Raw genomic sequence first — 24,986 nt, forward strand, 5'->3', positions numbered from 1 at the left:
GCAGCTCTCTTAATTTTTCTTTTAAGAAATTAGATGCTACACCATTTTGCGCATATATGTTTAATAGTAATATTGCTTCATTATCCATGCTACCCTTTAGCAAGATATAGTGCCCTTCCTTATTTCTTTTAATTAGGTCAGTTTTTGCTTTAGCTTGATCTGAGATCAAGATGGCTACCCCTGCTTTTTTGACTTCACCTGAAGCATAGTGGATTTTGCTCCAACCTTTTACCTTTAACCTGCATGTATCTCCCTGCTTCAGGTGTGTTTCGTGTAAACAACATATTGTAGGATTCTGGCTTTTAATCCATTCTGCTAACCGCTTCCTCTTTATGGGGGAGTTTACCCCGTTCACATTTATGGTTAAAATGACCAATTATGTATTACTTGCCATCTTGTTAACCCCTATTTATGCTTTTCTCCCTTCTTTCCCCCTTACTCCCCTTCCCAGTATTAAGCTTGTGAGCACCACTTGCTTCTCACACCTCTCCCTTTTTAGTATCTCTCCTCCCCTCCGCCTTAGATTTCCTCCCCCTATCTTACCCCTTTCCGTATTCCCTTCCACTTAGCTTATTCCTTCCCTTTTCACTTTTCCCTTCTCACTTTTCAATGAGGTGGGAGAAGTTTCACCATAAATTGAATATGTCTAAAATTTTTCTCTTAAAGCCAATTCTGAAGGCAGTAAGATACCCACTATATTCATCCCCCTCCATTCTTTCTCTCAGATATAATAGGTTTCCTTTGCCTCTTCATGAGATGTAGTACCCCCACTTTACCCTTTTTCTGGTACAATGTCCTTTCCACATCTACTTTCTAGAACAAGGTATACATGTATTCTTTATACATCTTTATATCAGAAATATAGTTCCCAAGATTAATCTTTACTTTTTAGATTTCTCTTGAGTTCTATTTGTAGATTAAACTTTTTGTTAAGTTCTGGCTTTTTCATCAAAAATAGGTGAAATTTGCTTACTTCGTTGAATGTCCATCTTCTTCCCTGGAAAAAGATGCTCATTCTAGCTGGGTAAGTTATTTTTGGTTGCATACCAAGTTCTTTAGTCTTTTGGAATATCATATTCCAGGCCCTTCGATCCTTTAATGTGGATGCTGCTAGATCCCGGGTGATCCTTATTGTGGCTCCTCGATAATTGAATTGGGTTTTTCTAGCCGCTTGCAATATTTTTTCCTTTGTCTTATGGTTCTGGCATTTGGCCACTATATTCTTTGGTGTTTTGATTTTAGGATCCCTTTCAGTGGGTGATTGATGAATTCTTTCAATGTCTATTTTATCCTCTGTTCCTATGACTTCTGGGCAGTTCTCTTTGATAATTTCCTGGAAAATAGTGTCCAGGCTCTTTTTTTTCATCATACTTTTCTGGGAGTCCAATGATTCTCAGATTGTCTCTCCTGACTCTGTTTTCCAAGTCTGTTGTCTTCCCCAGAAGGTATTTCACATTCTTTTCCATTGTTTGATTTTTTTGGATTTGCTTGATTGATTCTTCTTGTCTCCTCAAGTCATTCAATTCCAATTGTTCAGTTCTGATTTTTAATGAAGTATTTTCTTCACTCACTCTTTTAAAATCTTTTTCTAATTGTCCCATTGAGTTCTTTTGTTCTGTGGAATTTTTTTCCATTTCCCCAATTTTGTTTTTTAGAGAGCTAATTTCTGTTTCCAGTTCCCTAATCCTATTTTTCAAGCATTTTATTTCTTTATCCACTCTCTCTTTAAATGAGTGGGATGACTTCTCCAGACTCTCTTGCCAAGCCTCCCTCTCCTTTTCCCATTTTTCTTCTAGCTCCCTTGTGAGAGCCTTTTTAACTTTTTCTTTGAGGTTCATCTGTGCTGAGGAACAGATGATCTCCTCCTTTGGGGATTCACCTGGAGACTGTCTGTTTTTAGTCTCCTAAGGATTTGGAGTCTGCTCTCTATCTGTATAGAAGCTGTCAAGGGTTAAAGTCCTCTTCAATTTTTTGCTCATTATGTCAAAGAATCAAAGACAAACTAGCAAAAAGAAAAAAAGAAATCACCCCTAATTGGAATCTGCTTTTTGGGGGAGGGGCTGGGTGGTGTTACCGAGCTTCCTCTACAGACTGCAGGGACAGCAGCGAGGCACTAGCCCTACTGTGCTGCGCCTGCGCTCTGAGATCCCAGAGCGTGCTGAGTCACTGTGGGTGGGGGGAAAGGGGGGGCGGCCAGGACTCCAGCTGTTTGGGGTTGTATTCTTCACCCCTCACTCTCCCCCCAGTGTTTTTAGCTTCTCTGCTGGGCTGCTGGCTTGCTGCCAGGGCAAAGTATCCAATCCTGTAGCAAAGCTCTCTCTGCAGAGATGGCTGCGATCATACCCCACCCCCTCTCCAGTCTGCTCGGCTGTGAGCTGCCTGTCTGCACCCTGCGCCCAATCCAAAACCGTCCCAGCCCTCACGCAAAAACAGACCTTTCTTGGCGAATCTCAAGGATTGCTTCTCTTGGTAACTATTTGTGGGTTTTTTTTTCAGTCAAGCATCAATTCAGAGGCTTGTAATGAAATGGATAGTGAGAGAAAAACACAGAGCTACACAGCTGTGTGCCTCCTCTCCGTCATCTTGGCTGGAAGTCCCTCACTCTATTAAGTGTATCCTAATATTAAACTACATTCTTGTTTTAAATCTAAACTGGTAGTAGTATATATTCTTTGCAACATATTGCTGTATTCTCCTTGTGAATATTATATATTCATTTTTGTATGTTTATTAGAGATATTGGTCTATAATTTTGTTTCTATGTCTTGCCTTTTTTTTTTTTTTAAGTATCAGGAAGTTTTTCAAACAATTTCCATAGTATTCTGTAATGGGCTGAGGCTTGAGTTGATGCACTGAGTTCCCAAGCACGTGAGGCTAAATAGTAATTGGACTAAACTCTATTAATATATATGCTTGAAGAAAGAATGGCCCCCACCCACTCTTTGTGCAAGTCCTGATGTGTGGCATAGGAAATGAGTGTGGGTTTTGGTTTTGGTGGGTGGAGGAAGGGGAGTGGAGAAGGAAGCAGAAAGGGAGAATGCTGGCTGGCGTCTTGGCACAGCTGCTCACATTGCTATGGCAACCGCCATATCCCCTCCGATCCCCTTTTCACCTGCAATCCCCCTTCACCTCTGCTAGCTGGCTTCCTGTTGCAGCTGCCCATATTGCTATTGCAATCCTTCACTTCTACTGAGAATAAAGATTGAACATTTTCCCCTTAACCTGAATTCCTGACTCTGGTTGATTTTAAATATGCGATCATCACAGTATTCCAATATATAAGCTTGAAAATTCAATTGTTGTTCCTTCAAGTTTTTTTTTTTCCCCTTTGGAAATTTACTTCTGACTTAAGTTTTCTTTTGAGATTAAATATTTAAGTTCTCTCTTTATTTTCTGCTAATATGGACATTTTATTCTATAAACATTCTGTAAACATTCATTTCACTTTCCACTTATCTCTAAGAAAGAGTCTAGGCTGTTTTCATTTATGATTTCATGAAATATGGTATCTAAATTCTTTTTATGATTTTGGCTTTCCAATTGCCTTTCCTCATTATTTTCCAAGTGAGATGGAGTTTTATTTGTTTGTTTTACCGTTGAGATTTTTTTTTAAACATTTAACTTAATTTTAATATTTTAATTAGTTTTGTCACAAGGTGTCATTTTCTTTTTTTGATCCATTATTATTTTCATAGAATTTTTATTTTTCTTCAAAGCTTATTGTAGGTGTCCCTTTCTACAGCAAGCTTTTCCTTATCCTCCTAGTTTTTATTGCCCTTTGTACATATTTTATATTTAATTCTTGATGTACATATTGTTTTTCTTCCCAAGAGAATACAGGATGCAGGAACTGTAGGATTTGTGCCTTTGTATTTTCATCTATTACCTTAGTGCATTAACAGATATCTAATAAATCATTGCTGAATTAAATTGAAATTTAACTGTCATTATAGGGAAGTTGATAAACAGGCACTTGGAAATGTGACTGTAGATACTGATTAAAAAAGAGGAATATATGAATCAAAGTTCTCAGATGGTGTGGGGAGGAAGAACTATGGAAGGTTTGAAGAGGGATGAAAAGTATGGAAGAGCTGTTGTAGGAAGTTGGAATAGCGAGTTAATTAGGAAAGTACAATAGGATTGCCTTGTAACAATGAGGTCTAGCTGAGATTGAGATTATGTAATATAAATTTGTAGTGGATCCAGCTATTAGAATTTCGTGATTTCTTTTTTTTTTCATTCAGCTGCTTGTATATAGGATCAAAGGTCGTAAAGGTTCAGGCTTATTAGAGCAAGATTGGTAATATAAGAGTACTCAATTGAAGAGGATAATGTAGAGTTTAACTGACTCATAAGGGAATCAATATAGAGAAGAGAAGATTATATAGCTAATGTAGGAGTGATGGCAGGAAAAAATGAGGCATTGAGAGATTGGAAGTCACGAATGTAGTTGAAGAACAGGGTTTGGGATTGCAAGACTAAGGGAGAAGTGGAATGATAATGTGGGACTCTCCTATTCCCTCCCCCACACTCTTCCAGATACGTTGAAGTAATGACTAAACACATTTCTGTGAGTCAGAATCTGCAAAAAGATGGAGCGAGACAATTTTCTATCCTAAGACAACTTAGAAGGTTGGTAGGAAAAGTCCGTTTCCCCAGGGTGAGAGCAGAATGTAGTCTATAGCAGGTTTATTAACCAGTGCAGATTGGACTGAAGCAAACCAGGAACACGCTTTGGGGAGACTGAATGGGGGGCAGCATTGGTGGTTTTCATACCTTTCAGCCTATAGACACCAAAGTCAGTTTAGAAGGTCAGCAGGAAAGACTGATGGTGGTGGCACCAAGGAGGATAGAGCACAATCTAATGCATGCTGTGTCATCATAGCCCCATCCCCAGCAAATCAGGAACAAGCCTTTGAGACCACTGAATCAGCAAGGAGCTCTCAACTCAAGAATAAGGAGGTTGAAAAACTGGTTAGAAAGAGATTACAGAGGTCTCTTTGCTAGCTCTGATGCAAGTCTCTATTGCTTTGCCTATACTTGTATCTAGGATGAAGTCCTTGGTGTTAGTCCCAGGGCAAGGAGGAGCACTAGCATACTAGATCTTTTGGCCACAATGAAGTAGGGACCCTTCTCATAGTTCTAGAGCAGAAAAGAAGGTTTGTGATTACTCAAAGACTAGAGTACAGGGCAGAAGAACCTCTCCTTAGAACAAAACTCATTGGAAGAAGTGAAAATTTATAGATTCCTAGAAGTATATCTGAAAATAGCTGCACAAACATTCTGAAGCTTAGAATAGTGTATCCTCAACTTTGTAAGCAGAGTTAGAAGTTAGGTTATAGGCTGGGAAAATGAGTAAGCAACAGAAAAAAAATTCTGACCATAAAAAGTTACTCTGTGACAAGGAACATCAAAACACATGGAAGAAAATAACAAAATTAAAGCTTTTTCATCCAGAACCTCCAAGAAAAATATGAATTGGTCTCAGGTCATGGAAGAATCCAAAAAGGACTTGAAAATCAAATAAGAGAGGTAGAGGAAAAAATTGGGAAGAGATATTATAGAGTGAGGGAAGAAAATCATGAAAAAATAGTTAGTAGCTTGGTAAATGAGACACAAACAACAATGAAGAAAATAATACTTTAAAAACATGCAAGGTCAAATGGTAAAGGAAGTTTAAAAAATACAATGAAGAGAAGAATGCCTTAAAAAGCATAATTGGCTAAATGGAAAAAGAAGCACAAAATTCACTGGAGGAAAAAAAAATCCTTAAAAAAAGTAGAATTGGTCAAATGGAAAAGAAGGTACAAAAGCACATTAAAGAAAATAATTTCTTAAAAAATAAAAATTGAGCAAATGGAAGCCAGTGACTTTATGAGAAATCAAGACACAAAATAAAACGAAAAAAAATGAAAAACTAGAAGATAACAGGAAATATTGCATTGGAAAATAGATGCAATATTGCTAATTTTTAAATTGTTGAACTACCTGAAGCCATGATCAAAAAAAAAACAAAATTAAAAAAAAATAAATAAAAGAGCCTAGATATCTTTAAAGACCTACAGAAGGAAAATAGAAATTGAAAGAATCCACTGATCACCTCCGGAAAGAGATCCCACAATGAAAACTCCTAGGAGTATTCTAGCCAAATTCTGGAACTTCCAGGTCAAGAAGAAAATATTGCAAACATCCAAAAAGAAACAATTTAAATATAATAAAGCCACAGTCAGGATAACAAGATTTAGCAGCTTTTACATTAAAGGGCAGGAGGGGTTTGAGATATAATATTCCAGAGGACAGAGGAGCTAGAATTGAGTGTAATTGTTAAGAAGGAAAAATAGATATTTAATGAAATAAAGGATTTTCAAGGATCCTTGATGAAAAGGCTAAAACTGAATGGAAAATTTGACTTTTAAATACAAGACTAGACAAGCGTAAAATGGCAAAAAGACAAGGTTAAGCATAAAGAATTTAATAATGTTAAACTGTTTATATTCCTTCTTGGGAATATGATACTTGTAACTCATAAAAATTTTGTCATTATTAGAGCAGTTTGAAGGAGGATATAGAGAGAGAGGATATAGATATGAGTTGAATGTGAAGGGCTGATATCCCCCCCCAAAAAAAAATGCTGAGAGAACAAGAAAGGAAAAGGTAGATAGTGTAAATTATTATGCATAAAAGAGTCAAGAGGAAGCTTTTACAGTGGAGGGGAAGAGGAAGAAGGTAATGAGTGAGTGAATTTTACTGTCATCAGAACTGACTTAAAGAGAAAGTAATATGCACCTTCACTTGGGTATAGTAAGCTCTCTTACTTTACAAGAAAGTGGGGGGAAGGGGATAAGATGGCAGTTTGGGGGAGGAAGGAAGTAGAAGCAAAACATTTGAGGAGGGATATGGTGAAAGAAAAGAGAGTAGAATGAATGGGGGGGGTGAAATAAGATGGAGGGAGATATAATTAGCTAGTGTATTTGAAAAAAAATTGAAGCAACTTTCTCTGATAAGAATCTCATTTCTCAAAGAGAAAATGGAGTCAAATTTGTTAAAATGAAAGTGCTTCCCCAGTCAGTTGATAAATGATCAAGATATATGAAGAGTCTTCACATGAAGTAATCAAAGCTATCTATAGCTCTAACAAAAAAAAAAATGTTTTAACTCACTATTATTTGGAGAAATGTACATTAAAACAATTCTTAAGTACTAGCTCATATCTATTAGATTGATTAATAGAACTTCTGTTCTATTAATTATTATTATATATTGTATAATTATTATATATTAATTATTGTGGAAAATGACATGGTAGAGGGGATGTAGGAAAAATGAGACATTAATTAATTGTTAGTGAAATTGTGAATTGATTCTGTAAAGAAATTTGGAACTATGTCCAATGGGCTATAACACTATGCATACCTTTCACCTACCAGTACCACCACTAGGTCTGTCTCCCAAGAGAGATAGCTTCTTTCCCTCTGTATGATTTGAAATCTGCTTTCCCTCAATCTAAGCTATATATTAGACTACACCCAAATTTCCATTCATTATTTTTCTATTATAAATTGTAGGCTGAGGTGACTACTTTCTCTTGTTTCTCATCATTTCCACCCCAGTTACCCCAATCAATTAAAGAATATAATTTCTCCCAGTGGTATTATTTCATTTTTTTTAAAACACAAAAGTACCATTAGACAATTGAAACTAATTATTTTGAGAGACAGAGAGAAAGAAAGAAAATTGGATGAAAGATTAACTTATATCACTGTATTCTAATTTGATAACAAGGATAATTTATTTTATTTATTTGAACAATAGTACACAAAATATTAAAGAGCAGTATCAGAATACTGATTTGTCCTATGACTGTTTCTATCTGAACACTATCAAAAATGATGAGAAAAGTAAAATAGAACAAATGTAGTAACAGTTATTAAGTCCTCATTGAATAGCATCGACACAAACTCAGCTTAATGATAAACAAGTATCAAATTTCAGATCAATATGGATTTATTTAGGCAGCTAAGTAATGTTGAAGACAGAGCATTGTGCCCAGAGTCAGGAAAATCCTAGCTCAAATTCAGCCTCAGATCTTGAACAAATCAACTTCTCAGTTTCCCCATCTGTAAAATACACCTACCTCACAGAGTTGTGAAAATCAAATGAGATAATAATTGGAAAGCATTTAGCAAATACATAGGCATTGCATAAATGCTAGCTGTTATGAGCCAGAACTCTGAAACAAGGATTCTGACAAGGTGTTAAGTCAGTAGAATTGATAAGGCAATGGTTATCTAGTTTAGCATGGTGCTTAATAGTTCTCTAAGTTCAGTATGATTGATTTAATTTTACAACAAATAATGGTTTCCTAGTGACATAATGATTGGTTTATACTCAGTGTAGAGCATATAAGCTGGGATCCTCAGCCAGAGTGAGGATTAGAGAAGACAAAGGACTGAGAGGCTGGGAGCTCAAGCTCTCAGAGCCAAGGAAAGAGATTCATTCCATCTTTGGTCAGGCTTCTGGTGGCTTTCTGGGAGACTTAGAGGCTGGGAGAGAGAGAGCTGGAGAAGACAAAGGCCTGGAGGCAGAAGCTCAAGCTCTCAGAGCCAAGGAGAGAGATTCATTCCATCTTTGGTCAGGCTCCTGATGCCTTTCCTGGGGGACTGAGAGACAGATTCATTCATCCCATCTCACACTCTGGGGTGGCAGGCCTGTCCTCCTGCATTTTCTCCACTGAAACCAAGTCCCCTCTGAAGGCCACGAGAAAGCTAGCTGAGCACCAGGCATAGGAGATGTTAAAGAATTTGGACTTTAATACCTGACTATTTTCATGGTGATTACTCTGCTGAAACAAAGGCTGTTCCCAAGACCACCAGAAAACCAAATGAGAACATTACATTTTGGCACCTGAACAGGGACTAAGAACTTACATCTGTGACCCAGAAATTAGGGTAAGTACAAAAACAGACAAGAAGGAAACTTTTTTAAGGACTAAACTAGTGCTTCAACTGAAATGGGACAGATGTTTAGAAAAGAGCCTTCTTTTCCACCTCAAGGAAAATGTACTGAAAGCATAGTTAAACTCATTAAAAGCTAAGGTTTGATTGTAACTTGGGAGCAGATCATTGAACTTTTAGAAACATTACAATACACATTTCCTTGGTTCTCTAAGGAAAAAGAATTAGATCCAGATGAGTGGAAATTAGTAGGAGAGCAACTATGTGAATATTACAATGATAATGGCCCTGATTCAATTCCTAAAGAAACACTTTATACATATAATTTAATATAATTGCCTTTAAGGACTTATATAAATATTAGAATAAGGAAAAAGAAGAAAGTGCAGGAGGGGGAGGATACTGACAAACTAGATGAAAAGGATGAAGAATTAGACAAAAAAGTACAATTCTGATGAAATTAAGGAGTGTGGTGCTTCATAGCAGGAGCCATTAGGGCATTCCCCAACCCGTGACCTACCCCGCCTCAATTAACCCTTCATGGGTAGAGGGAGAAGGAGAAGGGGAAGGGGCAGCATCACCTATGAAGCAGCCTATGGCAAGATTACAAAAGGCACTAATTAAAGCAAAAAAAGGACAGAATATATCTGATTTGTTAAATTCATACCTTGTTACTGAAGAGTTTGACTCTTCAGGTCAACAAAGGAGAAGATAACACTCCTTTTGATCTGGAAATTATCAAAGATTTTAAAAAGGGTTGATTGTCTTATGTTAAGATATTAGAGAATTTGGCTTATGAAATTTTAACCCTTAATGACTGGAAATCTATAGTAAGGACATGTTTAGAACAAAACTTGTTGTGGCTTTCAGAGTATAATGAACTATGTAGGATACAAGCCTAAGGAAATAGGCAAACTGGAGTTAATATACAAATCACCTTTGATCAACTATCAGGTAAAGGTCAGTATGCAGACACTTCAGTCAGATAATCACCTTTGAATAGCATATGAGCAAATTGCTGCTGCTGCTGCTACAAAAGCATGGGGCACTCTCCCAGGAAAGCAAGATCAAGGGGAAGCCTTCACAAAAATAGAGCAAGGTCCACATGAACCCTTTGCTGATTTTGTGGGATGTCTGCAGACAGCTGTCATATGAACGTTTAGAGAAAATGCAGCTACAGGAATAATGATAAGACAATTTGCTAAAGAAAATGCTAATGAGGTTTGTAGAAGAATTATTTTTGGACTACATAAGGATGCTCCTTTAGAGGAGATCATAAGATGCTATGCCACAGTAGGCACAAATGTCTTTTATATCCAGGTTATGATGCAGAACATGGGAAGACAAGGTCTCTCTTGGCAAGGGACTTCCAGAAAGACTCATCAATGCTTTCAGTGTAGTAAAATAGGGTATCTGAAAGCTCAATGTAGTCATAGAGATAAAGTGAGAAAACAGGGTGAGAGAATAAGACCCAAACCCTATGTACAAAGTGCAACAAGGGCTTCTACTGGGCCTAGATTGACCCAGGGAAACAAGAAGCAGGGCCCAGCTCCAAGACATCAAACAAAAAACAGGTGGGGTATGATGGCAGCCGTGTTTGCAGCCAGAGAATCTTTAGAAGTTCAGGATGCTGATATAATGAATCAGCAGAGAAGCAATCAAATGGAAGAAAGGGATTACAATTGAGGAGAATATAGGCTTTTTAACCCAACAGAAGGGCAATGTCCAGTGTGAGCAGCTCCAGTGTAATTGCCAGGTGATGAGGAGAGATCTAGAAAGTGGTAAATGGAAGGGACTAGACAGGTTAACTGCTTGGGAGAAAGGGTTTGCTTGTATCTCTACAGATGGGGAAGGAATCAGATGGGTGCCAGTGAGCACCTGGAGAGACAGAAAAAGAGAAAACCCTTGAAACAAAGAAGAAGACCTAAGAAACATCTGACATTGAAAGAGCTTGGCTGATAATAAGACTTATAGAACTTCAAAACTAGCAGGAATCATTGGATTTCCTGAGATGAAAAAAAAAATTGTTGATAAGACTATTGCAGAACTTAAAATCTGCAGGAATCATTGGATTCCCTGAGACATGATAAGACTGATACAGAACTTCAAAACCAGCAGGAATCATTGGATTCTCTGAGACATGATAAGACTGACGCAGGACTTCAAAATCTGCAGGAATCATTGGATTCCCTAACACAAGATGAGACTATTGCAGGACTTCAAAATCTGCAGAAATCATTGGATTCCTGACACATGAAGTAATGGACAATAGATTGGTTTTGGACTATTTATAGGAATTATGGACATGCATAATTCCTCATGTTGATTCATGTTTATTACATCACTACTAGCCTGTGTTATTATGTGCTTATGTAATAACTCCCATGTTGATGGATTTATGTATACCTGTTTCAAATGAGATCCTTCAGAAACCCCCACTAATCTGGTATGATTCCCCATTTTCCTTTAGTTTTCATCTCCTGAGACATCAGGGAAGGCATGATTACCTCCTTTTTGGGGTTCTCTCCTCCTTGAGAAGTCAGGGAGAGTGTGACTACTTTATGTTCTAAAACAAAAGAAAGCAGGAGATGTTATGGGCCAGAACTCTGAAACAAGCATTCTGACAAGGTGTCAAGTCAGTAGAATTGATGAGACAGTGGTTTTCTAGTTTAGCATGGTGCTTAATAGTTCTCTAAGTTCAGTATAATTGATTTAATCTTACAACAAATAATAGTTTCCTAATTATATAATGATTGGTTTATAGCCAGTATAGAGCGTATAAGCTGTGAGCCTCAGCCAGAGTGAGAGCCAGAAAAGACAAAGGACTGTAAGCAGGAGCTCAAGCTCTTGGAGCCAAGGAGAAAGATTCATTCCATCTTTGGTCAGGCTTCTGATGCCTTTCCTGGGGGATTGAGAGACAGATTCGTTCATCCCATCTCACACCCTGGGGTGGCAGGCCTGTCCTCCTACATATTCTCCACTGAAACCAAGTCCCCTCTGAAGGCCATGAGAAAGCTAGCTGAACACCAGGTGAAAGAGACAATAAAGAATTTGGACTTTAAAACCTGGCTGTTCCTGTGGTGATTAATCTGCTGAAATGAAGGCTGCTCCCGAGATCAACAGAAACCCAAACTAGAACATTATTGTTCAGCTGTTTTCAGCTAGCTATTATTAATTTACAGAAATGGTAGGATTTATTATAGTAGTCTTTACCAAGTCAAAAACCAGAAATCGTAGAAATGTTGTACTCACAGAATGGCTTACTGATTATATAAATCAAGATAATGCAAGGGAGTTATAAAAAGTATACAAAATGTCATTTCAAGTTGCAAAAATTTACAGAATACCTATAAAAACATAATTAAATAGCAGAGTTAATCACTTGATTCTCACTATTCTTTACAAATGGATGACAAAATCTCTATATTATAAATACCTACCCTCACCTCCCATAAATATCTTTAAGAAACAAATAAAACTATATGTGGAACTAAAACATTATTTTTTTAAAATTGGGAAATCAAAATGTAATGCAATCAAGTATTTCTTATTTTTATTAAAGCCTTTTATTTTTTATTTTATTTCATTATTTATTTGATGGTAAAAAAGGTTATTGTAAAAATTTTCATGTATCACATTTAAAAAAATGTTTGTTGCCTTCTAATTTATCCTTTTTTTTTCTCCTAGAAGAACTTTATTTTATTTTTTTTTAATAAATTTTTTATTGACAGAACCCATGCCAGGGTAATTTTTTACAATATTATCCCTTGCACTCACTTCTATTCTGATTTTTCCCCTCCCTCTCTCTACCCCCTCCCCCAAATGGCAAGCAGTCCTATACATGTTAAATAGGATACAGTATATCCTAGATACAATATATGTGTGCAGAACTGAACAGTTCTCTTGTTGCACAGGGAGAATTGGATTCAGAAGATATAAAAAAAACCGGGAAGAAAAAAAAATGCAAGCAGTTTACATTCATTTCCCACTGTTCTTTCTTTGGGTATAGCTGCTTCTGTCCATCCTTGATCAATTGAAACTGAGTTAGATCTCTTTGTTGAAGAAATCCACTTCCATCAGAATACATCCTCATACAGTATCATTGTTGAAGTATATAATGATCTCCTGGTTCTGCTTATTTCACTTAGCATCAGTTCATGTAAGTCTCACCAATCCTTTCTATATTCATCCTGCTGGTCATTTCTTACAGAACAATAATATTCCATAACATTCATATACCACAATTTATTCAACCATTATCCAATTGATGGGCATCCATTCCTTTCCCAGCTTCTAGCCACTACAAACAGGGCTGCCACAATCATTTTGGCACATACAGGTCCCTTTCCCTTCTTTAGTATCTCTTTGGGGTATAAGCTCAGTAGAAACACTGCTGGATCAAAAGGTATGCACAGTTTGATAACTTTTTGAGCATAGTTCCAAATTGCTCTCCAGAATGGCTGGATGTGTTCACAATTCCACCAACAATGTATCACTGTCCCTGTTTTCCCACATCCCCTCCAACATTCCCCATTATCTTTCCCTGTCATTCTAGCCAATCTGACAGGTATGTAGTGGCATCTCAGAGTTGTCTTAATTTGCATTTCTCTGATTAATAATGATTTGGAGCATATTTTCATATGGCTATAAATAGTTTTAATTTCTTCATCTGAGAATTGTCTGTTCATATCTTTTGACCATTTATCAATTGGAGAATGGCTTGATTTCTTGTGAATTAGAGTCAATTCTCTATATATTTTGGAAATGAGGCCTTTATAAGAACCTTTGACTGTAAAAATGTTTTCCCAGTTTATTGTTTCCCTTCTAATCTTGTCTGCATTAGTTTTGTTTGTACAAAAACTTTTCAATTTGATATAATCAAAATTTTCTATTTTGTAGTCAGTAGTGATTTCTAATTCTTCTTTGGTCATAAATTCCTTCCTCTTCCACAGATCTGAGAGGTAAACTATCAGATGCTCTTCCAATTTATTTATAAAATCATTCTTTATGCCTAAGACATGAACCCATTTTGACCTTATCTTGGTATACGGTGTTAAGTGTGGGTCAATGCCTAGTTTCTGCCATATTAACTTCCAATTTTCCCAGCAATTTGGGTCAAATAATGCATTCTTATCCCAAAAACTGGGGTCTTTGGGTTTGTCAAACACTAGATTATTAAAGTTATTGGCTGTTTTGTCCTTTGAACCTAACTTATTCTGTTGATCAACTAGTCTATTTCTTAGCCAATACCAAATGGTTTTAGTAACTGCTGCTTTATAATATAATTTTAGATCTGGTACAGCTAGGCCACCTTCATTTGATTTTTTTTCAATAATTCCCTTGAAATTCTTGACTTTTTGTTTTTCCATATGAACTTTGTTGTTATTTTTTCTAGGTCATCAAAATAGTTTTTTGGGAATCTGGTATAGTGCTAAATAAATAGATTAGTTTAGGTAGTATTTTCATCTTTATTATATTTGCTCGCCCAATCCAAGAGCATTTACTATTTTTCCAGTTGGTTAGATTAAACTTAATTTGCGTGGAAAGTGTTTTGTAGTTTTGTTCATAAAGTTTCTGATTTTCCCTTGGCAGATAGATTCCTAAATATATTATACAATCAGTAGTTACTTTAAATGAAATTTCTCTTTGTAACTCTAACTGTTGGGTTTTGTAAGTGATATATAAGAATGCTGATGACTTTTGTGGGTTTATTTTGTATCCTTCAACTTTGCTGAAGGTGTGGATTGTTTCTAATAACTTTTTAGTAGAATCTCTGGGGTTCTCTAAGTATCCCATCATATCATCAGCAGAGTGATAATTTGGTTTCCTCATTGCCTATTCTTAATCTAAAGACTTTTATTTAAAAAAATATATATGCATAGATAATTTTCAATATTTATCCTTGCAAAACTTTTTGTTCCAATTTTTTCCTTCTATTTCCCGTCCTCCTTCCTAGATAGCAAGTAAAGTATGTTAAACATGTGCAGTTCTTATATATATATATATTTCCACAATTATCATGCTGCACAAGAAAAATCAGATCAAAAAGGAAAAAATGAGAAATAAATCAAAATGCAAGCAGAAAATTTTAAAAATGAAAATACTATATTGTGATCAATACTCAGTCCTCACACTTCTCTCTCTGGGTACAGATGGGTACAGACCATTGGAACTGGCATAAATCACTTTGCTATTGAAAAGAGCCATGTCCATCAGAATTGATCGCTATATAATCTTGCTGTTGGTGAATGTTCTCCTAGTTTTACTCACTTCATTTTGCACCAGTTCATGTAAGTTTCTCCAGGCCTATCTGAAATCATCCTGCTGATAGTTTCTTACTGAACAATAATATTCCATAACATTCACCTACAATAACTTATTCAGCTGTTCTCCAACTGATGGCATCTGCTTGGTTTCCAGTTCTTGCCAATACAGAAAGGGCTGTTAAAAACATTTTTTGCACATGTGGGTCTCTTTCCCTCCTTTAAGAACTCTGGGATATAAGCCCAATAGAAACTGCTGGATCAAAGGGTGCAGTTTGATAATTCTTTAGGCATAGTTCCAAACTGCTCCCCAGAAAGGCTGGATCAGTTTATAGCACCACCAGCAATGTATTAGTATCCTAGTTTTCCCACATCCTCTCCAATATTCAAAATTATTTTTTCCTGTTATCTTAGCCAGTGAGAGGTATGTAGTAATATAATAGTTATCTTTATTTGCATTTTTCTGAATAGTAGTGATTTCGAGCATTTTTTCATATGATTATAAATAGTTTTAATTTCTTCATCCAAAAATTGTTCATATTCTTTGACCATTTTTCAATTGGAGAATGGCTTGGATTCTTATAAATTTGGGTTAATTCTCTAATATATTTTAAAAATGAGACCTTTATCAGAACTCTTGGCTATAAAAATTTCCCGCGTTTATTGCTTCCCTTCTAATCTTACCTGCATTGGTTTTGTTTGTACAAAATCTTTTTAACATAATATAATTAAAATGATCTGTTTTGCATTCTATAATGCACTCTAGTTCTTCTTTGGCCACAAATTTCTTCCTTCTGCACAGATCTGAGAGGCAGACTATTTTTTGCTTTTCTAATTTGCGTATAGTATCATTTTATGTATAAATCATGAAGCCATTTTGACCTTATTTTAGTATAGAGTGTTAGATCAAGCCTAGTTCTGCCATAGTAATTTCCAATGTTCCCAGTAATTTTTGTCAAATAGTGAGTTCTTGTTCCAGAAGCTGAGGTCTTTGGATTTACCAAACACTTGATTACTATAGTCTTTGGCTATTTTGTCCTATGAACTTAACCTATTCCACTGATTGACTAGCTAGTATCAAATGGTTTTGATGACTGGTGCTTTATAATATAGTTTTCTGTCTGGTTCAGGAGGCCATTTTCATTTTCATTTCTTTTTTTAAATCCCTTGAAATTCTTGAGCTTTTGTTCTTGCATATGAGCTTTGTTATTATTTTTTGGAATTTTGATTGGTATGGCACTGAATAAATAAGTTAATTTACATTATATTGTCATTTTTATATTAGCTCGACCTACCTATGAGCACTTGATATTTTTCCAATTGATTAAATCTGACTTTATTTGTGTGGAAAGCATTTTTTAAATAGTGTTCATATGGGTCTTGACTTTGCCTTGGAAGATAGATTCCCAAATATTTTATATGATCTTTTATATTATTTTTAATGGAATTCCTCTTTGTATCATTTGCTGCTGGACTTTATTGATGACATAACAGTGCTCATGATTTATGTTGGATTTATTTTGTATCCTGTTGGAATCTTTACAAAGTGTTAACTCATTAGAGTTGATAGAGACAATAATTATCTAATTTAGCATGGTCCAGTATAATTGATCTGATCTTGCAAGGAGAAGTTGTGGGCCAGAATTTGAAACAAGGTACTAAGTAGAACTGATAGAAACAATGCTTGTGTTCACACCTTTAGAGAGCTCATATAAGCAAGAAGCTCTTAGAGCCAGAGAGCACTCTGGGACAGACACAGAGGCACTCTGGGACAGACGGAAGCATTCTGGGACAGACACAGCACTCTGGGAGATTGAGAGCCAGAAATCCTCACTCGGAGGCAAGACAGATTCATTCCAACTTTCACCTTGGTGCTGGCTGGAGACATTTGTAATAAGAGAAGCCGAAGCTGGTAGAGGCAAAAGATTAGTGGCAAGAGCTCTTGGGACCAAGCAGAGATAGGCCTCTAAGAAAGCTAACCAGGCCCCAGGAAGAAGATTCAGAAACCGGAGATAATAAAGGATTTGAACTTTTAACATCTGGCTGCATTTGAAGTGATTATTACTCTGAACTGAAACTAAGGCTGCCTCCAGAAAATCTCCCCAAGAAACCTGCTCCCAGAGAACTATCATATATTATATAAAAGAAGAGAACACCACATTTTGGCGTCTGAATGTGGGGCTAACAAAAATCCTGATTCGAGTGGAAAAGCTCCGATCCTGATCCAGTGGAAAAGACTCAAAAGATGTGATTTTCTAGAATTTTCTAAATATACCATCATATCATCTGCAAAGAATGATAATCTGTTCTCCTCATTACCTATTCTAATTCCTTTAATTTCTTTTTCTTTTCTTATTGCTAAAGCTAACATTTCTAATATTGAATAGTAATGATGATAGTGGGCAACCTTATTTTACCCCTAATCTTATTGGGAATGGTTCTAGTTTATCCCCATTACATATCATGCTAGCTGATGGTTTTAAATTGATATTACTCATCATATTAAGGAAAACTCCACTTGTTCTATACTCTTTAGTATTTGTATAGGAATGGGTATTGGATTTTGTCAAATGCCTTTTCTGCATCTTTTGAGATAATATGATTTCTTTGTTAATGTGGTTATTTATATAGTCAGTTATGCTTATAGTTTTCCTAATATCGAACTAACCCTGTATACATGATATAAATACTAGTTGGTCATGGTGTATTATCCTAGATTTGTAATCTCTTTGCTAATATCTTATTTAAGATTTTTGCATCAATATTAATTAGAGACATTGGTCTATATTTTTTTTCTCTGTTTTGACCCTATCAAGTTTAAGAATCAACACCATATCTGTGTCATAAAAGGAATTGGTAGGACCCCTTCTTTCCCAATTTTTCCAAATAGTTTGCATAGTAATGGAATTAATTCTTCTTTAAATGTTTGGTAGAATTCACATGTGAATCAATCTGGCTGTGGAGAGTTTTTCTTAGGTAGTTGATTAATAGGTCGTTCAATTTCTTTTTCTAACATGGAACTATATAAGTAATTTTTCCCCTCTTCTGTTATCTGGGCAATCTATATTTTTGTGAGTATTCCTCCATTGCATTTAAATTATCAGAGTTATTGGCATACCATTGGGCAAAGTAGCTCCTAATTATTGCTGAAATTGTTCCTTCTTTGGAAAGTTTAACTTTTTCATTTATGATAACATTTTATTTACTTCTTTCCTTTTTCTAATCAAATTAACTAAAGGCTTATCTACTTTGTTGAGTTTTTTTCATAAAACTGACTCTTAGCTTTGTTTATTATTTTATTAGTTTCTTTTAGTTTTATTAATCTCTTCTTTTATTTTTAGAATTTCAAGTTTGGTATTTATTTGGAGTTTTTTAATTTGTTCTTTTCCTAGTTTTTTTAGTTGTGTGCTTAATTCCTTTATCTTCTCTTTGTTTGTTTTGTGGAAGTAAGCATTTAGAGATATAAAACTTCTCCTAAGAACTGTTTTGCCTGCATCCCATAAATTTTGGTTTGTTGTCTCATTATTCTCATTCTCTTGGATGAAATTATCGATTGTGTCTATGATTTGTTGTTTCTCATTCTTTAGAATTAGATTGTTTACTTTCCAAATAATTTTTTGTCTATTTTCCCTGGTCCTTTATTACAGGTCATTTTTATTGCATCATGATCTGAAAAAGATGCATTTACTATTTCTGCCTTTCTACATTTGATTTTGAGGTTTTTATGCCACTAATATATGGTCAGTTTTTGTATATGTTCCATTTACTGCCAAGAAAAAAAGTATATTCTTTTCTGTCACATTCAATTTTCTCCAAAGATCTATCATACCTCACTTTTCTAGAATTCTATATACCTCCTTAACTTCTTTCTTGTTTTTGTGTTTTGATTAATCTAATTCTGAGAGAGCAAGGTTGAGATCCCCCATTAGTATAGTTTTGCTGTCTATTTCTTCTTGTAACTCTCTTAAATTCTCTAAGAATTTGGATACTATACCACTTGGTGAATATGTTTAATATTGATATTACTTTATTAGCTATTTTAGCAAAATGCAGTTTCCTTCCTTATCTCTTTTAATTAAATCTATTTTTGCTTTTGCCTGCTCTTAGATTAAGATCACTACCCTTGCTTCTTTTGCTTCAGCTGAAGCACAATAGATTCTGCTCCAGCTTCTTCTTTTACTTTGAATATCACTCTGCTTTGCCTGTGTTTCTTGTAAATAACATATTGTAGAATTCTGGCTTTTAATCCAGTCTGCTATTCACTTCCGTTTTTTGGGAGAGTTCATCCCATTCATGTTCATAGTTAAATTTACTAACTCTGTATTTTCTGCCATCCTATTTCACCCAAGCTGTAGTTTTCTCTTTCCTTTACCGCTTTCCCTCCTTCCCAGTATTTTGCTCCTGACCACCACCTCTCTAAAACAGCCCTCCCCTTTATAGTCCCTCTCCCTTTCTTATACCTTTTCCCTTCTACTTCTGTTCTCCCTTTTATTAGCCTCCCTCTTTCCTTTCCTCCTACTTCCCTATAGGATAAGACAAGTTTCTCTGTGAGCTAAATATGTCTGATATTTTCTGTGAGCCAAATCCAATGGCAGTAATGTTTACATAATGCTGATCCCTCTCCCTTTTTTTTTTTGCCTTTTCATGAAATATAATTTACCCCATTTTACATCCTCTTTCCCCTTCTTCCAGTTTCTTTTTTGTATCATCACAATAAGTGATGCAACCTCTAAGTACACCCATAACAGAGGTACAGCTCTCAAGAGTTAAACATGTCATATTTCTGTATATGGATATAATCTTTTTACTTTTAAAAGAAAGTTATTTTTTTATTTCCTTTCTACCTTTTCGTGCTTCTCTTGAGTTATGTATTTGAAGATCACATTTTCTGTTCTGCTCTGGTCTTTTCATTAGAAATAAATGAAATTCAATTATTTTGCTGGATAGTTCATTCTTGGCTGTAATCCAAGATCCTTTGCTTTTTGCAGTATCAGATTCCAGGCCCTTCAATCCTTTAAAGTGTAAGTTGCTATACCCTGGATAACCCTGATTGTGGCTCTTCAATATGTGAATTGTTTCTTTTTGGCTGCTTGCATTATTTTCTCCTTGATCTGATAATTCTGAAATTCAGCTATGATATTCCTTGGAGTTTACTTTTTGGGGTCCCTTTCAGGAGATTATCTGTGTATTCTTTCAATGGCTATTTTACCCTCTGGTTCTAGGATATCAGCACAGTTTTCCTTGATGATTTCCTGAAAGATGTCTAGGGTTTTTTATTGTTGTTGTTTTTTCATCATGGCTTTCAGGAAGTCCAGTAATAGTCTCTTCTGGATCTATTTTCCAGGTCTGTTGTTTTTCCAACTTGTTTTGCAGGTCTTTTATATTGTATTCTATTTTTTCACTTTTTTGGTTTGTTTGACTGATTCTTGAGGTCTCATTGAATCATTCACTTGTATTTGTTTAATTCTAGTTTTTAATTAATTATTTTTTTCAATTCTTTTATCGCTTTTTGAATTTAGCCAATTGAACTTTCATTTATTTATTTATTTATTTGATTCGGAGGCAATTGAAGTTAAATGACTTGCCCAGGGTCATACAGCTAGGCAGTGTTAAGTGTCTCTGAGGCTAGATTGGAACTTAGGTCCTTCTGACTTCAGAAGCTAGGTGGTGCTTCTATTTTTGCTCATTTTTAAAAGGTGAGATCTGCTCTTAGGGTGAAGGGGAGATTGTCCTAACAGCTTCATTCTGTCTTGGAGATGGTGCAGCTGACTTCTTCCCCAAGCTGGGTGGGTGTGGCTGAGTCCCCCTATTTTGCAGCTCACTATTTTTATCTTTTATAGTTGTATTCAATATTTCACAGACAGTCTGCTGATCTGAATCAGGCTTCTGAATCAGGACAGAATACCAGCTGCTGCTGTATTTTGGTTAAGAGCTTCCTTGTAGATTCCTTGGGCATTACATCTGCAGTTAGCTGCTTTCCCCCCCTCTCCTCCCCTCCCTGCTATGGGTGATTGAAACAGACTTTTTCAGTAGTTCCTCCAAACTATCTTCTGCTGTGTACTTTGTTACTATCCAAATATTTGTGGATTCTGTTGCTCCAAAACCAATTCAGAGTTTTTAATTGATCTGAGGGAAGCCAGGAAGAGCTCAGTCTAAGGCCTGTCTTCTTTCTGCCCTGTTCCGCCCCACTGCACTAAAACATTATTACAGAGAAAACTTTTACATCTCAGTATACAATCATCTCGGTATAGCTTGAATCTAAAAATGATAGAACAACTGTTTTATAGCTGTCTCATACCAGATATTCATATTCTCTGAATTTTAGAGAAGTTAAAGAGGTTATCCCTGTTGTTCTATCTTCTATTTAATTTAATCCTGAAGATATTTTAAGTGGGCCTATAGAAGTTAAGCTTACCTTCTAGTATTTTTATTCAATTACATAATGCAATCTGTAGTTCACAGAACTATGCTATAGTTCACAGAAACATTTAGTTTAAAAGAATAATACCATGAAGATGATTTGTTACAGGTCTCTTTCTAATTGAACTCCATTGAAAAAGATGACAAATATATAATAACAATCAACGTTTATATATGTTTTAAAGTTTTTTAAGTGCTTTACAAATTGTATATTATCTGAATTAGGTCTTAGAACAGTCTTGTACTAAAGGTATTATCAGCTCCATTTTGCAGATGAGGAAAATGAAACAGTTTCTAATATGAGTTTGGCTCATAGTGCTTCTCAGTAATCTTTTTTATTCTACATGTTCTATGTTACTCTACATTTTATTCTGTTTTTCTATGTAGTATGCACCGCTATTCTTTCTTTAGCCTCCTAAGTACCAGCTTTCATTGTAAGAGGAAATTATATACTTTATTAAGAAAACAGAGGGAGAACTCTGTTCCCATATTCTATATCTTAAAAAATCCATCATTCCCCATATCCTTCTTCGTTTTATTCTATAAAAAGATTTGTATTTTTTCCTTGCCAAAACCAGCCCTTCAACTTTTGTCTTCTACCTAATGCCTTCTAATTTCCTTCAGGAGTGTAAATATCCGAACATCTCTTTATTTTCTCTTTATCTCCTTGTAATTTACAAATAGATTGCTGTATTTCCTTGTTAAAGAGGAAACAAGGAGTCTTTCACCTTACCCTCACACTCCACTCAAGTCATCACTGCTTATCTCTTACCCATTTTAGGACAACTTGTAGAAAAGATTATCTTCATTTTGACATCTGACTTATGACTTCATACTGGACTATAACTATCCTTTTCAGAGTTACCAATAATCTCTAAATTGTTAAATCCAATGGCTTTTAATCAGTTTTTATTGTCAGTATGTAGCATTTGAAACTATTTGTTCTTCTCTTAGATATTGTCTTTTTTCTCAGCTTTCATGACATTTCTTTCTCCTGGTTCTCTCTTTATTTATATGCCTACTTTATACTAGTGTTCAATGCTGGATCATCTTTCATGCCTCAAAGCTCTTCCTTATACCCTCTTCTCTCTTGGTGATATCACAACTCTCATATTCATATATCTTTATGCCTAGCTGTAGTCTCTCTTGTGAGTTCAAGTGTACCACAATCACTTTCTTGACCTCTTCATTTGGATATTCCATAGACATTTCAGTTCAAAGTATCCTACAGCCTAATAGTAAAGTTTATTAATCTTCCCCTCCCACCCCCCCAACTCAGTCCTCTTTCATTCTTCTTTATGTTTAGGGTCCTAGTTTTACAGAATGAAAATACTATAAATTATGTACTGTATATTATAATTCAGGGTTATTCTTGGTTTTTCATTCTCTCTCAATATCTAATCATATGTCAAATAATGTCCATTTAACCTACATAATGTCCCTTGTGTCTTTCTCCCTGTTCATGCTTATATAGCCATTAACCTTCAGAACCTCCCTGATATCTTTTTGCATAGATTGCTTGATAATCATCTAATTGATCTCCAGTCTCTTTCCATTTTTATCCAGCTTTCATACAACTGACAAGTTGATATTTCTATAGTAGAGTTCTTACCTTGTTACTATTGAAAAAGCTTCAGTCATTTCTTATCAGTTTAGGAACAAAATATAAAACCTTTAGTTTTGCATTTAAAAGATCCATTCACTGTCTCCATCCTGTCTCATTCCCCTACAGTCATTTTCTTTTCAAGACAACTTGGACTCATGCCTCTTCCTTCCACTTGGCATTTCATCTCCAGCATTTTGCACAGATTGTCCCTTTTAAAATTCCTATCTTAAAATTTTTAATTACCTTCAAGTTACAACTTCATGTAAAATTCCTTTCCTGGTTTTCTTTGTTATTATTGTTCTTTCTCTTCTCAAATGAATTTGTATTTGGTTAATTTCTTCAGGAGATTATAATATTATGAAGATAAGGGATTGTTTCCCCCACTTTTTTTTTTATTTTTTTGCTTACAGAGCCTATCAGAAATGCTTAATAAATGTTTGTTGAACTAATTTGCCTCTTATCTTTTCTAGCACTTTCTGTGATATCAGAAACAAAAATCAAATTAAAATATTCATTGTAGGATTTAGTTTTATATTGGAAATAAGACCACAGATTTTAGAGTTTAAAAAAAAAATCTTATCAATAATGTAGTCCTGAAGTCAGGCAGACCCAAGTTCAAATTTTACCTTAGACACTTCGTTACCCCCAGCGGCCTCAGCTAAAAAAAAAAAAAAAAAAAAAAAGAAAAGAAAAAGGAAAGGAAAAAAAGAAAAAGAATTTTCTTATTTTACAAAACAAGAAGGCTTAGGGATTGTCTAGGATCAAACAAATAATAAGTAGTAAGTCATGGATTCAAATTCATTACCTAATTCAAAATCCTTTATTCTTTTCACTATGACATGTTGCTTCTTTCTTTAAAGTGAAGTAAAAATAATCCAAGTATCTGAATCATTTGGGCCAAAATATTTGTGTCCTAACCATGTAAGTATATGATGACAAGAAAGTGTTTTGTTATCTTAATACATCCACTTTATTCTTTATAATAAGGGTGTCAAACTCTTGTCCCAGTAATAGCATGCAGCTCTCAAGACTACAGGTTGTCTGAATGAGATTAAAATATAATTAAAAATGTTTTTTTTTTTTTATAAAATAAACAAAATACAGTAAAACAGATTTTAATTAGTGGTTTTCTAAGTCAATATGTGGCCTTTAGAGATCTATTTCTATTTGAGTTTGACACTACTGCTCTAGCATATTAGAATAGAGATGCTAATGCTTCATTGATAGCTGATGCTAATTGATTCATTCAACTCTTAATCTGTTACAATACTTAGCTATTGCCCTACTTCTTTTTGATTTGATTTGATTTTTTGCTTGTGACTTAAAATAAATTTAGACAATTTATACAATTTATTACATACCTGCAAAAAAAAGGATTGATTTCTCTATGTTCAAAAAGCATTTCCCAGTAATGAAATTACAAAGATCCTAAGAGTATTCTGTCCATCCTATGAGTTTAAATTTCCTACCTGATTTATTTATGTCCTAACTAAAAAAGGAAGGCTGTTGCCTCAGGCTGTGTCAGTTGGTATCTGGAATAATGTAGTAAAGATATTTGCTGTGGGAAACATAATTTCTCTTCCATGTGTTCTGGGTTTTATTCAGGCCAATATCTTGTTAATTTAAATCTGATGTAGGGATGAAATGAGATATTTGTTGGTCATTCAACAATTAACAAAAGCTGATTTACTTAGCTGTAGCAGGGGAAGGATGTTCAACAAGGATATTCTTGGAGGACACCAT

The sequence above is a fragment of the Antechinus flavipes genome, chromosome 2 (genome assembly GCF_016432865.1).
Source record: "Antechinus flavipes isolate AdamAnt ecotype Samford, QLD, Australia chromosome 2, AdamAnt_v2, whole genome shotgun sequence".
Lineage (NCBI taxonomy): Eukaryota > Metazoa > Chordata > Mammalia > Dasyuromorphia > Dasyuridae > Antechinus > Antechinus flavipes.